We start from the raw sequence: 25005 nt of genomic DNA on the forward strand, positions 1-25005 counted from the left end.
TTACACAGAAATGCTCAGACAAATCCTAATTATGTCGAATGCCAGTGGAATCTCGAATGTATTTAAGACAATTTTTTCGGGACTGTTAACACCATTTGAAGCAGTCCTGGGCATCTTTCCCAATTTTGTCCATTCAATCTTTGGTTGCCTACCACTACTTTTGGGACTCGTAGCAGGTATTCTATTTTTGACCCTCCTGCTCCGATATGGCAAACCAAAACGCAGACATGACTCCGGTAAGGATGGAAGAAACGATCCTAGCAATACACTACCGGGACCGCATAACTAAAGTCCTTGGGATAGCCCGGCTAAGAGATCTGAATATGACCTGGTTTCTTTCATTCAGACCTATATGGCAGACCTGCATCTTACCTGTGCTTTGATGTATGCTATGCGGAGAGGAATGCGTGTTAGACACCTGTGTTGCACTACAATCAGCAGTACCTATGGACGTCGATACTTTGCTAAGTCCAGTTACGGCTCACGCATCGTGTTGTCCCCAGTGGTTATCAATCCTGATTGTGGTAAATAAAATATTTACCCTGTCGGAATTTCTATACATTAACAAGGATCATGCATATAATGTGAGGCAGAGTCCGTGGTGTCCGATTCAGAAGGGCTTTATTCAGTAACTCGAGTTAAGGGAGAATCGGGTTACATCACCACTAGGGATCAGGAAGGATCGTCATCTGAACTTTATTCACAGAGTTCATTATTTATACTTAAAACATACATTAACTTGCATAGAGAAGGCAGAGCATGCGAAGGTGAGAGATAAGAGCACATGGGCGTGAAAAGGGCGTGTAAGAAGGCGTACACGTGGGTGTTCGGTGTCCCTTCTCATGCCTGTATTATAATACAGGTATGAGAAGGGAGTTGCATGGTGACATGGACATACATGGGGTACATGTAGGGGACACACTGGCCACGTAAAATTTCTATTTCCTCATGATGACGGCATTCGTTGAGACTCCTGCGCTACGACTAGGTGGTGGCAATGAAGCAAGAAATGAAAGCAACATCACCCAGGTATGACCTTCTGTGAGCATTGCTGATCCTGAAATCGATGATAGCAATCATTCTCACAACTGCCAAATTACAGCATTATCAAACTTGGTCGAACTGTCACCTGAATATGTAGACCAATTCTTTGCGAGCCTGTCTGAAATGATGTTCTCCACTGAACAGAAACAATAACTTTTGGAAAACAATCCGGCAAACAGCATTCCCATGAACTCTGAATTCGGCCTTCAGCTTTGATAAACAAAAGCTACTGAATAGCGTTTTGAACTATTTTTTTCCCCGCTCAGCATGAAATTATTTTTTTTCAAAAATTTCCAAAATATTTACCTTTTTTTCTGGCACACGTACTTTGCTTAAAGTAGAACTATTCATAGAGAACAGAGCTTCTATTTTTAGTAGATCTGGAGACAAAACGTTACCTCAGCCTCTAGCACATTTTACAGCAATTGTATTTATATGTGATGAAATAGTCTCGCCCTTCTTTTCTGTATTAAGAGACATTTCATGTGTAATTTTTCGCAAAATCGTTCAACTGATTACATATGCAATATTTTTTGAATGATTACTATGCTTGAAAACGTACAGTACCTATTATCATTTTCATGTATTTCATATACACCATTTCAAATGCGAAAATGTATTTTGGGGTGGGTAGGAATACACGTGCATCCTATTGCTTTAGTTTTTAGTAATTTGATGGACATAAATTTGTGGAGTGGATGATGTGTTTTATCTAGGAACCCGATCAATATTGTGACCTCATGCCCCTATACGGCTATAATCAATACATATCCCTATAACGGCATAAAAATCAGAGCCATATTTCAGTAACTCGCCTCTGCAATCCATGACAGTCCATGGCACAGCAGAAGCCACTTCCTTAGATTTCTAGATAGCACACCGAGTTCTTTCGACATATCAAACCCCCAGCAACCTGGGAAAGCCCCGCTTGCTTTGTTTTGATTAGTAATAGAACTCCTGCGAGCACTGTAAGAAGGACAAGTTCTTAGTGACATCTTTATTGACGTCTTATATCCCAAAACGTACGTCAAACTCGGCACCTTTCAGGTATAAATATACTAACGTTGCCTTAAGCAGGCACACAGTGGTGGTGAATACTGGAGCAGAACAGCTGTCCCCTTGCAGAGAGCCCAGCAGATGCGAGAAGCCCACAGACGCTGCCCCTCCTCCTTGACGCGCTGAGAAAGACGCTGTCTTTTCTCCTGCCGAGAAAATCCAGCTCTGGCGTTTCCAGCCTACCGTTGCGGGTGACTGGGATATCGGGTCCTGAGCGGAGATACCAGACCTCCTACATTCTATTCCAGAGGTACGGTGCTGACTAAACCCTTAGAGAGAATTCTTGAAACAAACTCTTGGCAAAACCAACTTAACTTATATTGCTACTTACTTACTCCCTCCCATGTGTTAGGCTTAGGTCAGGTACACTGGGGTAGGCATGGTTAGAAGCACCAGTTGAGGTCGTTAGCCAATGTATATATGAATGTATATATTTTATTCATTTTAACTATCTTATGGCTAAGAAACCATATCAATGCTTTTACAGTATTATTTCGTAATACTCCTTTTACTGTACACACGTTTTATAATAACAAGTCTTGCAATTGTGGCAATTCATTTCTCTTGCATGAGAAGGAAGACTGCTCAATAAATAATATCTTTTATTGAAAACGCCTGTCTCTCTATTCTCTGCATTCTGGTGAAAGTAAATCTGCACAACTGACTGAGTGAAATAGCTGTCTATTGTTTCACACGACTCTAGAGATTGACTCTTATTCTGAGGAGCAAAGTTGGCATGTTTATGCGGTTGTCGGAAGCTGAATCCCTTCTTGTCTGAGCCAGGGAAGCTGATAACTTCCTATTCAGTCAAGAAAGTTTCCAGTGACCTCTGAGCTAGCTGGCGCAAACCTAAATTAAGTCTAACATAGTCAGTAGAGACCTAGAAGACCGCAGTCCTACGTCTACACTGCTGTTTATGTTATTCCAATGTGCAGGGCCTATAGGGAAAATAGGTACTACACTACACCTTCTTACAACTGAGAGGGAGGAACTGGAAATGAGAAAGCCCATTGTAAGAGCGAATTATGTTTTAGTAAGCTCCCCTGCTCTTGAGCCCTACCTGAATTTAGTAACTTGCCCCTTCCACCGGTACTCGCTTACTAGATTCCGCTTTAATTTAATTCATTTATCTTTGGGCGTTTTTCCAAAATGGGGCACCCCAGATAACTCCGACCCCTGTAAGTGATATCAGGAAAAAGTATTTGTTGCCTATTTTAAGGGAAGTGGGGTTAACACAGGTTAGGCCTGCCCTTCTGTATCTGCAACTGCTGAGTAGTGCGCGTGTTACATTCCATGGTGCTAGCTTTTTAGTAGCTGGAGTGCGGATCAACAAGAAGTGCTTAGGTGCCCCGAGTTCCTCAGTCTGATCTTGAATGCACCTGAGGGTTATTTTAAGATTTATTATAAAAATGAATTGTAAAATTATTTTATGCCATAGTTGTATTCTGACGATTTTTTTTTATGTATAATGGGCATTGTTTACATTTGTATGGATTGTACCTGTGTCTTTTTATGATTTTAATATATGGAATAAAAGCATGTTGACTGACTGACTGACTGGCTTTAAAAAGTGTACGAACTGTAAGGCCTGCCGCTACAGATGCAAAAAAAAAACAGCTATAAGAGCCCTTTTAAACAATACCCGCTGGAAATCACCAAAAGATTAACATGCAAAACAGATTTTGCGTGTATGTGCAGGAGTGTGCGTGTGGATTGAAGTATGTGGGCAGTACCAGACTACCCGCCCACAAACGGATACTCCAGCACATAAGGGCAATAATAGACAAAGACGAAGCCTATCCGGTGGCCAGACACTTTGAGACCAATCATGAAGCCAATTCAGTCCACCTCCAGTACTATGTTATTGACACAGTATGACCTTTGAAATGAGGAGGGGATAGAGAAGCTAAGCTTCGCCTTCTCGAAACACAGTACATACTAGAACTGGAGAGCAAGACTCCAAATGGACTGAATGCGAGTGAGGACCTGTATACCTGTCTATGAGGGTCTTAATTTTAAAGATTTCACCTGTGGACAACTTTGGTTTTAACTAGGGGCTGGACAAATAACTGTGTAACATCAGAATTTATATTACAGATTAGATATATTGCAGAAGGTATAAACATTCGGTCTTTGGCGATACTTAGGTTTTAATGGGGGAGGGGTTGTTTTAGAATGTGTACTATAATTGTTATATATTTGTACTTGCATAGGCACTTTTCTTGATTTAGATTGCACACTGCAATTCCTAGGGACCAGTTGGACATGGGAATGGCTTTTGTAACAGAGCTGTGAATTATGAGATTGAATCTTAGCCCACTGGGGCAATATTACAAAATAAGGCAATGCTTTTTGAGGTATCCATTCAAGTAGCTATCACAGAACAGTATATTATGTATTTTGCATTAGTTTTATACTGTCTCTGGCTGTTTCATGTAGTATATTTATATACTGTTCACAAGAGGATTTTATACATTTTCCGAAAAAGAATTTGTTACAAAAATCTAAAATGTGATTTTTTTATGAAATAGGATTGTAAACATGAATTTTAAATATTTACTTATATTTATTTAATATTTATATCTCAGCCCAGTGTATCTGGAACAAGGCTAGGTCATCTTTTGCTACATGGCAGTATGTTTTTTATGTTGTTGCCTACTCAGCTGTGTTACATTGCACTTTAAATACTGTTCCTTGCCATACGCAACATGACATGTGATCAAGCCTCAGCAGAGGCGAAACGTGTCATGGCGGACTGGCTGACTAAATAAAAGCAGTTTGATGGAGCACTGATTTCTTTGTTTGGTTGACGACTTACTTCCATATATATATACATATATATATATATATATATATATATATATATATATATATATATATATATATATATATATATATATATATATATATATATATATATATATATATATATATATCTGCTCCAAAAGCCCCCCACACTAAGGAAGGAAGCGGCCGCACTCGCGTGGTCAGTTGAAAAGAATTAATTTATTGCACAAACGGGACGCGTTCAGGCGAACGTGCCTTTTTCCCCTGTGTCAACCTGGTTACAAGGTTTGCCGCCATTTAAAGCTTTCAAAAAAACAATCACATTTTTTTCTGTGAATTCATAAACATAGAAAACGGACAAAAACATCAATATTTCTTTGGCCGCCAATTTTCAGAGTGGTTTTCTATATAATCAAAAAAGCAAACATGTCTCTACATATATGTTTTACAAAAAAGTCAAAAAGATTTTATTTGTTTCGGTACTCTGTTGAGGACCACAAATTTGTTTAAAAATGCACACACAGTTATTTATACAATTTAATACATTTTCAATGAAATTTTTAAAAATGTATAGATTTTATAGCAAACAAATTCATTCGGCGGCCTTTTGCATATTAATAGCAGATCTTTAGCATTAACAATCCTACATGTCGGATAGATGGGATCAAGACACGTTAACCGAGCATTTACCACTTTGGTGTTTGGGCATATAAATAAGAGATGCTCAAGATTCTGTTTACCCCCCTGGCAGAGGGTACATAGCGAAGAACCATCTATTCTCCAGGTAGAGGTAAAGGTTAGCACGGGTAGTATATCCATACGCAACATCATAATTGCCCGCCTTGCATCGTGTGTGAGAGAATAGTCTAAATAAGGCTGATCATGCTTATATTCCAAAGAGTTAGCATAAGATTTATACACAGATAGTTTAATACAGTGTAGTTGATCAAGCTCGAAACTCAATTTGGGGGTAAAGTTTTTTAGGAAGAGTTTGAGTTGAGCAGGTGTCCAAGATAACAAAATTTCTGAACTAATTTTTGCTGACTGAAATGCCTCTCTCATATTTCTGAAAAAGGTAAAGTGAGTGGAATTTTTATCAAATGTCTCGATCTTTAACAGGCCTCGTAAAGTATCTTCTTTAGAATGGAGAAGGTTGTAGGCCCATCTAATGATGTTTGTTATAGCTGTAGCATATGCGCTGGTGATGGAAAATTCCAATGTTAGTGCCTGCACTGGTGTAGAAGTTGAGACTTTCAGTATTTTCTTTAGTGTTTTGCTCTCTTTTAAATCCATGTAGGACCATTGTTTTAAAGGAATATATTCAGAGGCATATGACAGAACCGGGGGAATCTTAGCTTTATAGACTTTTATTAATGCCGAGAAATGCCTGTAACCAGTGGCCGAGTACAATCGAGAAATGGCCCCAGCGTGTAAGTCACATTTCCTTTTTAAATGGTTAATTTGTTTCGTGTTATTCATATTGCTAGAAAAAATTCTGCCCAGATAGGTATATTCCTCTACCTGCTCTACCCTCTCTCCACCCAGCTTCCAGCAATACCTAACACCTTTTTTCTTTTTCGAAAATGCGACCACTTTTGTTTTATTTATGTTAGGAATTAGAAAATTTTCCTTAGAATAGTTATGTAAAATGTCTAAAAGGCGTTGAAGACCAAACGGCGTTAAGTCAAACATGACTATGTCGTCCGCATATAATAGAGCATGTATGCGTTGAGTGGCGATTTTCGGGGGCGTGCATAACCCTTGTTGCAGTCGAGATGGTAAATCGCTTAAGTACAAGGAAAACAAAATCGGAGCTAAGAGACACCCTTGTTTTAGTCCATTTGATGTCCATATTATTTTAGACAAGCCCTTGTCGCTCCCCATTTGTACTCGGCACAAGTGTTGCTGTGGAGATTTACTATTGCCTGTAGCAGTAGTTCAGGAATTCCCATCCTTTTTAGTTTATTCCACAGGGTCGGTCTATCCACTCGATCAAAGGCAGTGGTGTAATCGATGAATGCTGCGTATATGGGTTGTGACTTCCCTGCTACATATTTGCCAAGTATTGTTTGGAAAATTGCTATATTATCTGTAACCGAGTAATTAGGTCGAAATCCAGCCTGAAACATGGGAATTAGATCCAGCGAAAATGCCTAGGATTTTAATCTGTCCAATATTTCCGATGCGAAGATGTTCCCGGCAGCGTCCATCAACGCTATTTGTCTGTAATGCCCTGCTATGTTTCTGTTTCCTTTTTTGTGTATGGGAATAATTATGCTTCCCTGCCAGGACTTCGGTACATTTCCTGAGTCAAAGATGTAATTGAACAAAGGTGAGAGCATCAGGCTCCACTTCTTAGGATCGGCCTGGTAGATCTTAATGGGGATCTGGTCTGGGCCGGATGCTCCCGTACTTCTTGCCTTTCTAATATTCATAGCAATAGAGACTGCCGAGGTCTTGATGGTCTTAGTATCTTCGATTTCCATCTCTTGAACAACAGCCTCCCTTACCATAGTTGTTGAATTAGATTTGTATAACACGCTCAAGTAACTGTCCCAGTCTTCCTCTGATACAGGGGTCGCTTCCAGCTTCTTTTTTGATCCAGTCATTTTCGCAATCAGAGACCAGTATTTGCGTTGATTACATTGTTTGACTGCTAATTGGATATCAATCCAGTTGGAGTCCTGAACCAGTTTTTTCTGTTTAGTCTTTTCTCTTCGTATTTGATTCTTTAATCTGTTGATTTCCACTTTATTTACCAAAGAGAAACTCAGATGTTGGGCTCGGATAAGTCTGTTAAGCTTTTTTACAGTAGGTTGATTCCTACTAGTATTTTTACTTTTCACTGATCTATCCTGTTGTGATTTGCTTTGTATTGCGTATTTGAGATGATAAATTATATTTTCGAAGTTCTGTATGGGATCATCTGAGTAGATGGTGGTCAACAACTGGGTATGAGCGAGTAGAGCTTTTAAATAATCCAGGTTTTCTGAGCACCAATAAAGTCGACGTTGGACTATATTTACTTCGATTTCAGTTTTGAAAAGTATTGGCTGGTTCAAATAACTGGTCTGTGGTATCCAAAGAGTTGTTAAATGTAAAAGTGCGTAGTCGCTATCTTCTTTGAAGTTAATTAAGAGTTGGGTGATTTGTTCCTTTTCTTCCATCCCACAGATGAAGTAATCAAGGGTAGAGGGAGCTCCATTTCCCTGCCTTGTATGGGATGCTGGTTTATCTCCCTTAATATTACCATTTAAAATTATCCCATTTATACTAGGACGGAATGATAGTAGTGATCTACCTCTCCTATCTGATTTTGCTCCTTTAGGGAGTTGTGGGAGAGATATATCGAGAGATTCCTCATTGAAAAGTTTAGCCCATTTCTCTATTTCTCTATTAGAAATTTTGGCGTTCAAGTCACCCATAATAATGTATGGCATATAGTGGCGATCATCTAGTATGTGAGTAATAATTTCCATTAAATGATCGAATAAGGTATCGTATTCATTACTGGGAGGAGCATAGATGTTAAATAGCAGTATTTTATTCTGGGCAGTTGCTAGTTGAGATTTGATTGACACCTTAATACATTGCAGGTTATCTGTGTTTGTATCGATAATTTCTTGTGACCAAGAATATTCCTCGCGTAGTAAGATTGCCAATCCTCCCTTCGCATGGCCCCTTTTAGATCTTTTTGCGGGAATTTCATAGACATAGTATCCTTTTTGCGAGAAGGATTCAATTGACCATGTTTCCTGTAAAGCAAGGATATCTGGTAGATCTTTTGTTGCTTCTTTTATTTTTTTAGCTGTTTTCCCGGCCAGATTCCATGTCGCTATCGTCAAGCCTTTGCTAAACAGGATGTTGTTGAGGTTTATCCGTTTTTTTACAGTTTAAAGTCGTCGATAACCATGCCCAGGATTTTATTGAATTCCCAACATTGCTTAGTTCAGATTCACGGGACCATACTTTCCTTTCACCATGGGTTACTAGAATTTTTAGTGGGTCGTTTCCCATATTGTTAGGTGCAGAGTCTCCCCATTTAGTACTAAAGATATTATTTCTTTTGTCAAATTGACCAGCTAGGTCATTGTTTTGAATACTTCTTCTGGGTTCGGATACTGAGATCACATCATAGCCATTCTTATGTAAGATTTCCTTCTCTCTAATTATTATTCCTGGGAGAACTGGAGACAGAAATGAAACTTGTGCTAATTTGTCATTATTTTTATTTGGAAAGAGTACCAGATCTATTTCATTACTTGTAAGAGATTGCAGTGATGGAATTTGTTGTGAAAGATTAATTATTCTGTCTCGATTGAATGGCATATTGTCTGTAGGGAAGAGTTCTTCGATTATTACGTGCTTTGATGGAGTACCTTCCCATAACTGGGATTTGTTGTCTTGTAGATCTTTTGTGTTGTTGATCTTTGGCTCAGTTATTTTAGTTGCTGGGGGTGGGCGATATTCTTCAGCTTTAGGGTTCAAAGATTTCACCATCGGTGTTACATGTGTTACTGGAGACTCCGCTGGATTGTTTAAAAGAGTAAATTTTTTAAATTTAAGCTTGCTCCCTTTTTTCTTTTGTATTCTTCTTAGTGGCTTTCTTTTCTTTTTCTTACCCCTGTCTGCTTCCAGATCTTTAGTATGTAGAGTCTTCTCCGTTTGATCTGGTTCCTGTTCAGCGAGAACTCTTATTGTCTCCACTTTAGTGTCACATATTCTTGGATCTAGGTCCGTGTTATTTACATTTTTTGAGAAAATGGGAAATTGCTTAATTATATTATTGGGAGTTTTATTTAGATCTTCTCTGAATAGTCTTTTAAGAGAAAAAGTGATGGGAGATTTTTTATTTTTTCTTAATTCCTTGGTTTTAGACTCTGTAATTACTACATCAGTAGTTTGTGAACTAGCTTCTCGTTTTTTTTGGAGATGTAGTTTGTTTTTTTTGGTCAATTTCTGAGTGTGGCATTTTTTCTGTTTCATGATTTTTTGACAGTACAGTAGTTAGGTCTTTTTTCTTTTTTTCTTCCACTAGGAATTTAAGTATACCTATTTGTACGTCGAGCGTGTCATCTGAATTAGCTAAGATTTGACCAAGATGAGTAAGAACTGATTCCCTAATTTCCTGCTGGGTAAACAAAGCTTGTGATAGGGGTGAAACAGAGGTTGCCGTAGTTAGATTTGGAAAATAAGGATCAGTAAGGGTAGCATGATTTGAATATTGTTGAGGCGATTTTTCTGGAGAACTGGTAAGTGGATGTTTTTAACTTAGCGAAATTTCTGATTTTTCGTTTTCTACCTTCGTGTTGTTACTTGCGTAATCCTCCAAACATAGTTCGCTCTCCATAAGTTTTATAGGAGTTAAGGGTTTTATTTGAGACATATCATGAACCGATTTTTGGTGATCCTCGGCAAAAGAGATCTTTGTTTGATTACTCCCAGTGGTTGTGAAACTTTGATTATGATTACTTTGATGAGAGGAGATTAGCGACTGATTTTCGACTTTAGTTTCCGTGATTTCGAGCTTATTTTCTACTTCTGAGGTATTAATAGATGATTGTTTTTTCACAGATAGGGTAGAAAAATATTTGTTTATAGCTGGAGTACAGGTTAACTGACCAGGTTTCTGTGCCTTATCCGTAGATTTTCTGACGGCTTCGTCTGTACCCATGCGCCTCATATATATTGTACGTGAGCGTAGTCTTTTTAATGCCATTTAGGAAGGACGACAAGTCAATGAAAGAATTTTTGGAATGACTCTTATTTCGTTGTATTTGTTTAGGTAAACAGAAATAGGGCTTGTGAGGAAAAGGATGTTTTATGCTTTAGCTGAAAACTGAGAAATGTGATGTAGCAGGTTCCTTGACCTTATTCGCAGCCAGGGGAAGTTAGTTATTATTGTGCATGTCTCACCCTCGAGGTTTACCGATGGTTCCTGTAACTCATGAGGTCCAGAGCACTTAGTGGAAATGTAAATGTGGTGGTCCGTCCCGTCCTCGGGCGTCCCCGGACGGCCACAGACGGCCCGCCCTTTGCCCGGGCTTCGCTCCGTGCGCCGACCCGCGCGCTTCCCGCGTCGCGGTGGGGTTGATGGTATTGATAAACGTTTCGCCGGTGGGTGTGTCCGTGGGCGTGGTGCCTGGCGGAAGAGGAACCAGCTGGTCAGTGCAGGGATTGCTGGTCCTCGCAGTCCCCCGGGTTGCGCGTGTAGTTTCGCCCTGGCCTCTGACCCTGAGGACTCCAGCTGGGAGCGCTAGACAGAGCCTGCCGACTGCAGCTCTCGCTCACACAGCGAGTCCTCGGGGAGGCAACACCTGGGAACGCGTGAAGGGAGTTGATCCGTCCTCTCACAGTATCAGCGCTAATCAGGCAACAGCAAACAGCCAAAGCAAGTGAGTGGCGCCCGCGAAGCGGGTGTCACGAATTAAATGTCCAAATCGCCGGTGGGTGTGTCCGTGGGCGTGGCCCCTGGGGGAAGAGGAACCAGCTGGTCAGTGCAGGGATTGCTGGTCCTCGCAGTCCCCCGGGTTGCGCGTGTAGTTTCTCCCTGGCCTCTGACCCTGAGGACTCCAGCTGGGAGCGCTAGACAGAGCCTGCCGACTGCATCTCTCGCTCACACCAGCGAGTCCTCGGGGAGGCAACACCTGGGAACGCGTGAAGGGAGTTGATCCGTCCTCTCGCAGTATCAGCGCTAATCAGGCAACAGCAAACAGCCAAAGCAAGTGAGTGGCGCCCGCGAAGCGGGTGTCACGAATTAAATGTCCAAATCGCCGGTGGGTGTGTCCGTGGGCGTGGCGCCTGGGGGAAGAGGAACCAGCTGGTCAGTGCAGGGATTGCTGGTCCTCGCAGTCCCCCGGGTTGCGCGTGTAGTTTCGCCCTGGCCTCTGACCCTGAGGACTCCAGCTGGGAGCGCTAGACAGAGCCTGCCGACTGCAGCTCTCGCTCACACCAGCGAGTCCTCGGGGAGGCAACACCTGGGAACGCGTGAAGGGAGTTGATCTGTCCTCTCGCAGTATCAGCGCTAATCAGGCAACAGCAAACAGCGAAAGCAAGTGAGTATATGTTTTACAATTGATTAATATTATATAATCAAATTGTTGCTGGTCAAAAATTAAATAAATGATTAACTAAAAGGCCACAATTCATCATTCAAAGTCCTTCGCATATAAATTATGCAACAACAAAAGAGTATAAATCACGCCCTGTATGGGCAATACCGCTACAGAATTGAACCCTGTATGGGCAATGCCACTTTACCGATGGTGTGTCTAAATCATGCAGATAAGCAAAATAATTAATTGCAGTATAAGCATTCAAAAAAAAAATCCTTGATATACACTCAAAGCATCAGAATTTTACATTACTACTGACAGAGAAAGTATATATACATATAGCCCAATGGATCTAAAGGAACATGATATTATTATCCAAGATGTATTGAAAGTTCCTCTTCAGAGTTAAGACCAAAGGGAATGATGGTATGCAGGTCAATGATGTACTTCGATTCGAGTCTGCGCAGTCTTTGCAGTCTATCTCCACCCCGTTCACTCACTGGGACGTGGTCAATACAAAAGAATTTCAACAATGTTCGGTCACTATTATGAACTTCAGAAAAGTGTCTTGCCACCAGATAGGTGGTGTCCTTGTTTTCAATGGCCCTAGCATGCTCTAGAATTCTCTTTTTGGCGGGATGTTTAGTGCTGTCAAGATAAGTTTTCATGCAAGGACATACTAAACAGTAAACGCAGAAAGGTGTAGGACAAGTTAAGAAATAATTTATCTTCTTGATAACCCTTCTGCCTGGCAACTGGAATGTTTGAACCTTAGTGCTATTCTTGCATGCCTTGTATTTAGAGCATAGAAAGAATCCTGTCATGGCATGTAGTCTGGGGACAAAAGGAACTGGCTGATAATGACTCTTGACTAGATGATCTTTCAATGATCTACTGCGTCTAAAAGTTATCTCTGGTTGTTCCGGTAACTCTTTACCAATTACTAGATCTGCTTTAAGTATATGCCAGTTCCTATAAAGTATCTTTCTTAGTCCCTCAGCTTCCCTAGAAAAAGTGGTGATAAATCTATTTGATTTTACATCACTTTCAATGGGTTGTCTTCGTTCTTTCAAAAGGCTATTGCGTGGAATTTTCTTTACTTTCTCCAAAGTCTGGCTTAGTAACCCGCTCTTGTATCCCCTGACCTTCAATCGATCAATAGCATCTATTTCTGCCTGTTCAAAATCTGTATAATTTGAACAATTTCTTTTGAGCCGAAGTAGCTCCCCATAGGGAATGCTTTTCTTCAGAGATGTCTGATGGCTACTGCTTGCCTCAAGAGTCGAATTACCAGCTGTAGATTTTCTAAACAGCTTCGTGCAAAGTCTATCATCCTGAATGAAAGGTCTAGAAAGGATACCGTGGTTTGACTCATCTGTCCACTGAAGTGGAGGTCAAGAGAGTTCTTATTGAGTTGATCAATGTATGCCTCTGCCTGTGATTTAGGGCCCTTCCATAGGATAAATAAATCATCAATGTACCTATGCCATGATACAGTACAGTTCACATATTTGTTAAAGGGTTCCGCCCAGGCCACCTGCTTCTCCCACCAGCCCACGAATAAATTTGCGTAGCTGGGGGCGAAGCAGGTGCCCACCGCGGTCCCCCTTATTTGCCGGTAATGTTGCTTATCAAAGAGGAAGATATTATTGTGAAGAACAAATTCTACAAAGTCTAACAACATTTCATTGAGCTCAGAATATTCAAGAGATCTCCCTTTAAGAAAATACCGGACTGCATGTATACCCTTTTGGTGATCAATGACAGTATATAGGCTAGTTATGTCTAATGTATTCATCCACATGTCAGGTTCCCAAGGTATATCCATAATGTTCTTAATGAAATGAGTGGAGTCTTGGATGTCTGAAGGCAAAGTTCTGACAAAGTCTGCAAGGAAAAAGTCAATGTATTGAGACATAGAATCAGTTAGGCAGTCAATTGAGGAGACGATCGGTCTGCCATTGTGGAAAAAGGTAGGGCTATGACCTTTTTCAAGATTTCGCCCGGCGCTAACCGCCCTTGTACCATTCAATTTACCAAGCAATGAGGCAGGCGCCGGAGACCAGAAGGCAGGAAACAGGAGTTTTATTCCGACGGAGCAGAACACATCAGATCAGACAACAAGGTATCGTCTCGAGGTGCTCTAACAGCCTCTCGGAGGCCTGGCCTCTTATACACTGGTTTATGGCATGTGACCTTTCTTTATTACAATCAGAACATTGTGAAGTAAGGAAAAAGACATCCCCTTAATCCTCGTATCAATCCCTCCCCCGTATACCTTCACAATAGAGGTCCTCAACCTGCTGATAAGAGGAGGGGGTCATCACGCAGCTGAGTGTTTCGCCAAGTCTTAGGATGTGTGCGCCTGATCATATCCCAGGGGGTGGGGAGGCCCTGATCAACAGTGTGTCCTTTGAAGAGGGGCGATTCCATACAATGAGGGGCAGTAAATGGTATCTCCCGGCTTAGGCAATGGCCTCGGACCTGTGTGGACAGTCGGACATGGGTAAGGGGTCATCAAAGGAGTGGTATTCATGCCGCGTGGACAATCCAGCGCGGAGGGAAGGTTTATCAACAGAGGGGCATTCATGGGAGGAGAGGAGGTGCTGGTCAGGCGCTGGCGTGACTCCCAAGGACAGGGTCATGCAGAAGGGTTATGCTCATAAGGGGGAGGGAGGGGGAGCCAGGGTGCGCGGAGGATGCTTGCTGGGTCAGAGGGGCGCGCTGGCGATCGATCGTGGACAGGGAGACCATGATACCTAAAATGGCTGCCGTGCACGTCGTACGTGGGTGACAAGCTGGCGCAGATGATGTTTAGATCGCAAACTAAAATTCCACAGTCCTCCCTTTTAACATGTCTCGCCAACTTGTCAGTTTGGATTTATCCCCATAAGGCCACGTATCTCTACTTCATAGAGGGGACTTCATGTGCTCATTTCGGAAGTCCAAAGTCTTTGGGCACATACAGTTAGAAACAAGGCCGCACAAAGATGGCAGACATTGAATACCTAAGCAACACCCACATAATATTACAACAGGTATCAGTATGAAGGAAAACAACCTCCAACCCCAGTTCCTCAAAGTGTCCCAAAACCAGCTCCCAAGCGACCATCCTTCTTGTTCTTGGTGAACCTCCGAGGAAAGTCTATGGAGGTGTTCAATGGCTTTGTAGACTGATGGCGAGTTATCTGGCACGTAGGTGCAGCAGCTAGATCCGATGATGCGGCATGCTCCTCCTCGGTCGGCTAGGACCACGTCTAGGACAAGGCGGTTTTGAAGGGTCACAAGACGGACCGCCTGAAGCTCCGCCGTGTTGTTAGCGAGGATGCCAGCCGTGATGTTGATTGTCGTTTCTACTGCCTGGGTCAGGTGTCGGATAGCGCGGCTGTTTGCCATTGGGCCCCACAGAGGAACAAGTCCCTTTGCTGCATCTAGGAACTGTGCTCCAGTGGAGTCGGTTTGTCCAATGTCATCTGCACGCCTCTGCCGGTGATGGTTGGCAGGGGCTACATACGTGGGGGGAAGAACGAAGGCAATGTAGCAGGTACCCTTCCAACCTTTCGGGAGCCAGGTGTAAGCTTTGGTGCCGCACACAAAGTACATATTTGGAGAAGCAACAAAGGAAGGGGAATCAACTGAGTTCAGTGTTCTGGTGATTCGGCAGGAACTGCGACCCACCAGCTGTGTTCCCTGGCCTTCGAGACACACAAGACCTGTGACATTGATGACTGAAAGAGCCACGGTCAGAGTGGCAGTAGTTTGTTTCTGCAGATGGGAGAACGTGGACCTAGCCGGGTTGTGGAGTACCTGTACTTCGACTCGTTCTTTGGCTGGAATGTCTTTAAGGAAGGTGGCGCCTGTGAGTGCAGGACACAGGGGAGCAGAGGTCTTTCCGGTTTTGTTCAGCCAGAACCCAGAGTAGAAGTGCGACACTGTCTGGCTGGAAGTGGCGTTGTCCTTGTGGCTCTCTTGCATGAGGATCAACCAGGCGAGGCAGGAGCCGTGAACTGAGAAAGGAGAAGGGATGAAGGGGATGGAGTGTCCAGTGGCATGCGGGAGCAACCCGCAGATCCAGCAGTTTGTGGCATTTGCAGCAAGGTTGTGTTGGTGCAACAGTTGCACGAAGGAATTGTTCCAGAATTCCCTGCGCCTTTCTCGCAGCTGAGGCGACAGAGGGATTAGGTGATGCTCTTTCAGGGGTGTTGGTTGTGCAGTAGGTAGCAATGCCTCATGAGCCGGTGCGCTTTCCTCCAGAATCCAGAAGGAGGTCATGAGGAGGAGGCAGAAGAGGAAGGCAATAAAAAGGGCGATTGTCTTTGATTTGTGCAAATTGTCAGTCTTTGGGTTTCTATAGTGGGTATTTCCGGTTGCTTCCATCATCTTCTTATCTGGCGCTTCCATCATCTTCTTATCTGGCGCTTCCATCACCTTCAAGGGGCTCAGTAGCGGGCAGAACCACAGACTTCGTTTAACTTCTCTCCCGGCAACCCTTGGTTGTGCTTAGGTCACCGTTCTGAGATTCAACTTAGTCCGTGGCCTACTTAGCCGAAGCTCCCTCCTTTCGACGCAGGAAATACCCTTCTCTGGATGGCACAGTGGGATCAGAGAATTTTGCAAGTTCAAGTGCCCCAGTATCGGGATAACAGTTCAATGTCGGTCGGTCCTTGTTCAGGAGCTCTTCTTGGGTGTTGACGTTTTCTGTCGTGGCCAAGTTCGCAGAGACCTTCCGGCAATGATGTGCGTGCAGCCAGTGCTTCTTCCCCTCCACTCGAAGCGCCGTTCGTGTGGTGATCAGCACTTGCCAGGGGCCCGTCCACCGGGGTTCCAGACTCTTGGTACGCTGGAAATTTCGTATTAGAACGAAATCTCCCAGTTGGATGTCGTGGCCGGGGCCCCTGGAAGCATCGGGGATGGCCTGCTGCACCTGTTGATGAATGACAGACAACGTCTTAGTTAATTTGCACAAATAATCAGACAGTAGGACGTCCGGGACGTCATGAATGGAGGTCGGCTTGGGAGCGGTCCAGAGGTTCATCGGTCGCCCGAATACAACCTCGTATGGGGTCAAATGGTGTTTGGTGGGGGTGGAGCGCATCGATAGCAGGGCCAGAGGGTGAGCGTCTGGCCATCTAAGTCCGGTGGTTGCCACTATTTTTGACAATTTCAGCTTCAGTGTGGCATTATGGCGTTCCACCAGGCCGGCGGATTGGGGGTGGAAGACTGCATGAAATCTCTGTTTCACCCCCAACCCCTTTAGGATTAGTTGGATAACCTCAGCTATGAAGTGGGGGCCATTGTCGCTCCATAAAATTCGACAAAGGCCATAGCGAGGGAAGAATTCCTTCAGCAGTACTTTGGCAGTAGTCATGGCAGTGTTGTCACAGGTTGGATAGGCCTCTACCCATTTGCTGAAGGCACATACGATGACTAGTACATACTTCAAGCTTTGGCATCTCTCTAGTTGGATGTAGTCCATCTGAAGGACCTCAAAGGGGTGATTGGGGGTCCCAAACCCTCCCCGGGGTACCACAGTTCCTTTCCCGGGGTTGTGTTGCAGACAGATAAGGCACTGCTGGACTAGGCGTCTGGCTGAGTCGGGATTTTGTCGTTGTGCCAGACTGTGGAAATGAGTTTGATCATGGGTGCAGATCCTATGTGTGCGGGGGAATGAGCCATAGTCAGTATGGGGATCAGGTATGAGTCAGGCAGTAACCATTTGTCTGCATCTCTTGTTCGCCAGCAGCCCTCATCATCCTTCAGACCCACCCCGGCCCATTTAGTTAGTTCGTGCGGGGTGCTGGCCGACTGGATGTCTCTGATCATTGCCCTTGCGTCAGTCCATTTCTCTGCTTGTGACCTGGTCACATATATGCGTGTCACCGTCCTATTCTCAGCTGTTGTTCGTGCAGTGATGTCGGCTAGTGCATTCCCTTGTCCGACTAAGTCTGTCACCCTCTTGTGTGCCTGGCATTTGATCACTGCTAGTCGTTTGGGGAGGAGAACAGCTTCAATCAGGGCAGAAACCAAACCTCCGTGAAGGATGGGGGTGCCGTGGGACGTCAGGAATCCCCTCTCCCTCCACAGGAGTGCAAAATGGTGGACCACCCCGAAGGCATACTGGCTGTCTGTATATACGTTCGCGGTGGTCCCTGTGGCTATGATGCATGCTCGTGTGAGGGCTATCAGCTCTGCTGCCTGGGCAGACCGTTGTGTGATGCAGGCTGTTTCAACTACTGTTCGGGCTGTAGTTACTGCGTAGGCAGCTGAAGTGGTGCCATCTGGGAGTTTGATGCATGAGCCGTCTACCCATAGTTCTCCATCGGGGTCAGTGAAAGCAGTGTCTCGGAGGTCAATTCTACTCCTAGTTTGTTCGTCCGTGAGGGTCACACAGTCGTGTATGGGAGGAACGTCGGGGTCATTTTCAGGCAGGGGCAGTAATGTGGCAGGATTCAAAGTCGTGCATCTCTTTAGTGTGATGTGGGGTGCAAGTAGCGTCAGTTCATACCCTGTCAGTCGTGCGCTAGTCAAATGTTGAGTCTTGGTTTGGTTCAGAAGGGTGTCGACTGCATGGGGTACTAACACGGTGAGGGAGTTTGAAAGTACGATTCCCTCACTCTGACGGATAGAGACAGCAACGGCAGCTACTGCTCGAAGGCAGGCAGGTAAAGCTCTGGCTACAGGATCAAGAGTGGCGGAGAAGTAGGCACAAGGGCGCTGCTTAGGACCAATTGATTGAGTTAGGACAGACAATGCACACCCCTCCCTTTCGTGAGTGAAGAGGGAGAAAGGTTTGGAGTAATCCGGGGTTCCTAGGACGGGTGCTGAACAGAGTGCGTTTCGCAATTCACAAAAGGATGCTTGACACTCAGGGGTCCAAGGGAGCGGGAAGGAGGCATCTTTGGTTAATAGGGCAAGTAGGGGTCTTACAATGAGGCTGAAGTTAGGTAACCACTGTCTGCAAAAAGAGGTTAGGCCAACCAAAGAGCGGACTTGCTTTTGTGTTTTTGGGATGGGGGTGTCTAGGATGGTTTGGATTCGGTCGGGTGTAAGTTTCCTTCCTTCTTTGGACAGGAGATGGCCTAGGTAAGTCACTTGTGGCTGGCAGAACTGTAATTTCTTTTTGGAAACCTTATGGCCATTCTCTGCAAGAAAGTGTAGGAGTTGGATAGTGGCTGTGATTGCAAGTGGGGTGATGTCGGCCGCCAAAAGGATATCATCGACATATTGGATCAACACCACTCCATCTGGTGGCTGGAAGGCATCCAGCTGTATTTTGAGGGCCTGGCTGTAAATGCTGGGGCTTTCAGTGTACCCCTGGGGAGCTCTACAGAATCGGTACGAGCGGGATTTTAAAGTGAAGCCGAAGAGATAACGGCTGTCTGGATGGATCGGGATAGAGAAAAACGCATTTTTAAGGTCGATGACAGTGAAGGTGGTGGCAGTGGACGGGATGAGGGTCAGAATGGTGGTGATGTCTGAGACCACGGGGTATTGGGGTACAACCACTTTGTTAATCTCTCGCAGGTCGATGATGAAGCGGTACGCTTTCTCATCTCCTTCACCTTGTTTCTTAACAATAGGTAGGATTGGGCTGTTGCAGACGTTGCTAACCACTTCTTCAACCACTCCTGCATCTACCAGAGACTGAATGATCGCTACCAGTGCCTTCTCGCCCTCGGGGGATATCCGATATTGTGGGAGTTTCGGGAGCATAGCGTCCGGTCTTACAGTTATATGAATAGGGTCAATCATCATTCGTCCCACATCAGAGTCATTTTTGGCCCATAGGTACGGGGGCAGGGTGTCAAGTAAAGACAGGTCAGCGTCAGTTATGGAGCACATGTGTTGTGCAGGGCAAGATTTGGGTGTGTCCGGATTGTCGTACAGGATGACTCGGATTCCATCTGGGGAACACCTAATGGTAGCTCGAAAATGTTTCAGTAAGTCAATGCCCATAATGGCGTCAGGGGAGTTGGAGGAGAGCAGAAATGTCGCGTCAGTGGTGTTGTTTTCTAGGTCAAAGGTAATAGGTATGGACAGGGGATTAGTGGAGGGCGTTCCATCGAAACCTATTGACGTAATGTGCGAGCCAGACAAGGGTGCCCTTGGAATCAGTCGTCTTGATAACACACTACGTGTCGCCCCAGTGTCTATCAAGAATGGAGACTCTGTACCCAGGACCTTAGGGTGACATAAGGACCTTGCTGGTCAACACAGAGCTCGACTGGATCCCTCCCTTGCCCCTGGCAGTCCTATGCAAAGTCGGGGGTATTTTCACCTTCGGACAGCTGATATTGGTTCTGCCGAGGACGGTCAAATGTGTTCAATCTCCCTGATCTGTCATTGTTGGTGTCGTTAGTGTGCCCTCGTCCTTGTACTCTATTTCTCGGCCCTCCTGCCACATCCCTGGAGTCCCTATTTCTATTCATCTCTAGCAGAACCGGACACTGGGATTTCCAATGGCCGAACCCTTTGCAGAAGGCGCATTGGTCATTGCTAATGTCTCTACGTCCAGTGTGGGGTGTTGGGGTGTGATCTTTAGGAGATAGATCTCTGGGGGGGTTGATTGGTAGTTCCCCCTTTTGCGTTCCCGTCCCACCGCTATACCTTGTATCTGGGCTATCATTACCCTTTCTTTTAAATCTTTCTTCTTTTTCTCGGACGCCCTATCATTCTCATTCTTTTGGTGCTCGTAATACTGAGCCATCTGAAGGATAGCTGCGGGTTTGGAGGCCCCCCATCTACTCTCACTTGTCTGCAATTTTTGGGAGACCTCTTGTGTTAGGCCCTTTACATAATTTTGTACAAACAGGTGCTGTCCGGTTGCAGTGGTCATATCTTGGCCACTGTAGTGGGAGAACACTGTCTCGAATCGGGAGAAGTATTCTGACACGTCTTCCTGGGGTTTCTGTCGACAGGCCGTGACTATCGACCAGTCTACCTTTCTTTCTGGGATCAGTGTCTTTAACTTCTGAACTAGTTTGTCTGGGAGCTCCAGTATGTCCTTCACTGGTTTCCTTCGTGGCTCTCGCTGTCTATCTAGTTTACTGAGTTGGTCCCAGGTATGTCCAAACAGATCCGTGTGGTCAGCCTTCCGGATTTGCTTCCACACGTCAGCTGGCAGGCATAACCCGAAGAACAAGTCAATGTCCGCTAAAGTCATTATCGTCGAACCCAAAGCTGTGCCTAATTCGGTATAGAATGCTGTCGGGTTCTTTCTCAAATCGGGCGGAGTTTGTTTAAAGGTTAGGATATCTTGTCGGTCCCATGGTTGGTAAACCCAATTATACACAACTCTCCCTTTTGCATCTGCATGATTAATATCATCGCTTGTTCCCAGGCCACGTGGCGGGATCCAATAAGGGGCCTCCTCTCTAATGGGCATCATAGTATTGGCTACTTCTACTGAGGTCGTTTCAGGGACTGTAACCTTGGTTTCTGGTTTTTGTTCCATGAGGTGGCGGAAGACCTCAAGCATCTGCATGAAGAGCTCCGTCGCCTCACATTCAGTCCCATCTCCAACATCAATCTTCCTATACAGCTTTGTTAGTTTAGCGGGGCCCTTACTTTGATACCTATCTTCATATGCTTTCAGGGTGTGGTAGCTGAATCGCAAAATGAAATGCCGTCTGTGGCTGTCGGCATGTGAATTATATATGTTCATTGTGTATTCTTCGCTCTCCCTTCGTTCTACTAAGGTCTTTGCTATTTTGTCGATCCCATCCCGCTCATCTTTGCTCAACCTATCTGGCCTGGCTGGTGGTTGCTTGCTAGCCTCGGGATCGTCTGACGATGTTGTTAATGCGGCTGGTGCGGAGGCCGCGAGGGCCGGTGCACTAGCGCTAAGATCGCTCTCGTTTGCACTTAGGGCCTGCGGGTGTTGTTGGCAGGGGGCATACGGTGGGGGCATGTAGATGATTGGGGGACCTAGTAGTAACTCATCGTTCGCCCGCTGTTTGGAGGGCAATTCAGGGTAGAGCGCAGAGGGGGTCCTGACAGGACATTGACCTGTCGACCTTAATTCTTGGTTTTGTGTAGCTTCCTTTCTTTCTTTTATTTCTTCTTCTAGTTGCTTTGCGGCTAGGTGGGCTGCCTTTCGTAATTCTTTCCCTATTTTTGCCTCTTCTCTTTTCTTTCGTTGTTCCGTTTTTCTGAAGCGCTATTTCTAATGCTTTTATTTTATGATCGTCAAAGGAACCTATCAGTGGCCACTGACTTTCAGGGTTCTTCTTTGTATATTTATGCCATAACTTAGTATAAGCTATAGCGACTAGTCCATGCTTAGTGAACATGTCCTTATTAGGGGTGCCCTCCAGTGGAGCTGGATGGTTCATCTCTAATAAGCGGTCCGGGCTGTACAGGCTACCAACCAGTGGGGAGAAGATAGGCATGACGGGTTACAACGGGGACAAAGGTCTGCACTACCTATCTTATCACGGCGGACAAAGACTAGACAGAATTTTTCTATTCTACGTTGTTTGTAGGCCGTGAATACCTCAAAAGAACCAATACCGAACACTTAATGTACGGTCAATCAAACAATCAGTGGGGAGAATAAGTGGGTACGAAAAAGTTTGCGTTACCCACTCTTTCTCTACCTGCAAAGAGAGACCTTGTTCTTCCCTGTTTGCAGACAAAGAATCTCCAGACAACAATCCACGAACGATAGTTCGGGAAAACAGTGGGGGAGGAAGATAGGCACGACGGATTACAATGGGGACAAAAGTCTGCGTTACCTATCCTTCACTGCTTGCAAAGAGAGAGCCTGTTGTTTTCTCCGTTTGCAGACGGTGAATCTCCAGAGGGTTCAACAAAGCGTAATACTAGTATTATCCAAACAAAACAATTATTCCTCAGTTTGTCGTGTTTACACGACCTTACCCGGACCGCATGGACGGTTTCCTGTCTTCTGAATCCAGCGCCCGATCGTCCTCTCTTCTTCGTGATGTTCAGTCAGGACCGTAGATCACTCGAGAGAGGTCTGTTCGGAACTAGTGAAGGTCGGATGATCAGCTGTCAGACGAGGGTCTATCGGACATGAGCTCTTCCCGATCGTTGCAGTTGTTTACTTTGTCGTCGGGACCTCTCCCACTGGATCCACGTGTCGCTGATGGGCCCCACGCTTTGGGATGCCAATTGTGGAAAAAGGTAGGGCTATGACCTTTTTCAAGATTTCGCCCGGCGCTAACCGCCCTTGTACCATTCAATTTACCAAGCAATGAGGCAGGCGCCGGAGACCAGAAGGCAGGAAACAGGAGTTTTATTCCGACGGAGCAGAACACATCAGATCAGACAATAAGGTGTCGTCTCGAGGTGCTCTAACAGCCTCTCGGAGGCCTGGCCTCTTATACACTGGTTTATGGCATGTGACCTTTCTTTATTACAATCAGAACATTGTGAAGTAAGGAAAAAGACATCCCCATAATCCTCGTGTCAATCCCACCCCGTATACCTTCACAATAGAGGTCCTCAACCTGCTGATAAGAGGAGGGGGTCATCACGCAGCTGAGTGTTTCGCCAAGTCTTAGGATGTGTGCGCCTGATCATATCCCAGGGGGTGGGGAGGCCCTGATCAACAGTGTGTCCTTTGAAGAGGGGCGATTCCATACAATAAGGGGCAGTAAATGGTATCTCCCGGCTTAGGCAATGGCCTCGGACCTGTGTGGACAGTCGGACATGGGGTAAGGGGTCATCAAAGGAGTGGTATTCATGCCGCGTGGACAATCCAGCGCGGAGGGAAGGTTTATCAACAGAGGGGCATTCATGGGAGGAGAGGAGGTGCTGGTCAGGCGCTGGCGTGACTCCCAAGGACAGGGTCATGCAGAAGGGTTATGCTCATAAGGGGGAGGGAGGGGGAGCCAGGGTGCGCGGAGGATGCTTGCTGGGTCAGAGGGGCGCGCTGGCGATCGATCGTGGACAGGGAGACCATGATACCTAAAATGGCTGCCGTGCACGTCGTACGTGGGTGACAAGCTGGCACAGATGATGTTTAGATCGCAAACTAAAATTCCACACCAGGTGGTCGTTTGGTGTCCTTATGTATTTTGGGTAAATGATAAAATGTAGATGTTACAGGGTAAGGGCAAGCAAGAAATGTATGGTCCTTGTCATTTATCATACCTCTTTCTGCCCATTTCATAAGCAACTTGTGATATGATCAATGCTTTTGATGTAATCATCTCTACTAATTCTTTGATAGCAGTTATCATCCGACAGTTGACGCAATGCCTCTTGCATATAATATTCTCTTGTCATCAAAACCACATTGCCACCCTTATCAGATGGTTTGAATAATATCTTGTCATTATCCTGTAGTTCTTTTAAGGCTTCTTGTTCTCCTCTGGTTAGATTATATTGTGGATTAGGCAATGTATTTCTTCTCTTTCTCAAGAGATCTTGATTTACCGCCTTTTCAAATACATCGATAGCATCATAAGCTGAGACTGGTGTAAAAGTCAATTTTGGTTTGAAATTCATAGATGCCGATCTTTGTTTAAAGCCAAATCTTATGGCTTCCATCACATTAGATTGATGGTCGTGAGAGTCCGTTGGTACTTGGCTTGCAATAAGTTGCATTGCTCCAAGGTCAGTGCCAGTCAAGGAAGAGGATTCAGTATGAGCATCAGATGTTATTGCCTGGGGTGGTCGATTTTCACCTCTTAATTTAAAGAATTTTTGCAGTTTCAATTTGCGTGAGAAAAAATATAGATCAGTGCGAGTTTGGGTGTATTCCAATTTTTTAGATGGGCAAAAAGTCATTCCTTTTTTCAACACGCTTTCTTGATCTTTAGATAGCTTGTGCTGTGTCAAATTAATGATGGAGAGATCTGCAGATTGTTTTACTTTTTCAGGCTTCTCTGACTGCGTGTTTGAGTGGCCATTCCTAATATGTATATATATATATATATATATATTTTTTTTTTTTTTAAGGGACATATAGGTGGAGTTAAGCAGATGAAACCGATTCTTGTATATGCTTACCTTTTCAATATTGTGGTTAACAATCTTTTTGCTGTGATATTTTGGTAGCACAATATTTAAATTTCAATATTTTTCTGCCTTA

Source organism: Lissotriton vulgaris, chromosome 4_1, assembly GCF_964263255.1.
Source record: "Lissotriton vulgaris chromosome 4_1, aLisVul1.2, whole genome shotgun sequence".
Classification (NCBI taxonomy): domain Eukaryota; kingdom Metazoa; phylum Chordata; class Amphibia; order Caudata; family Salamandridae; genus Lissotriton; species Lissotriton vulgaris.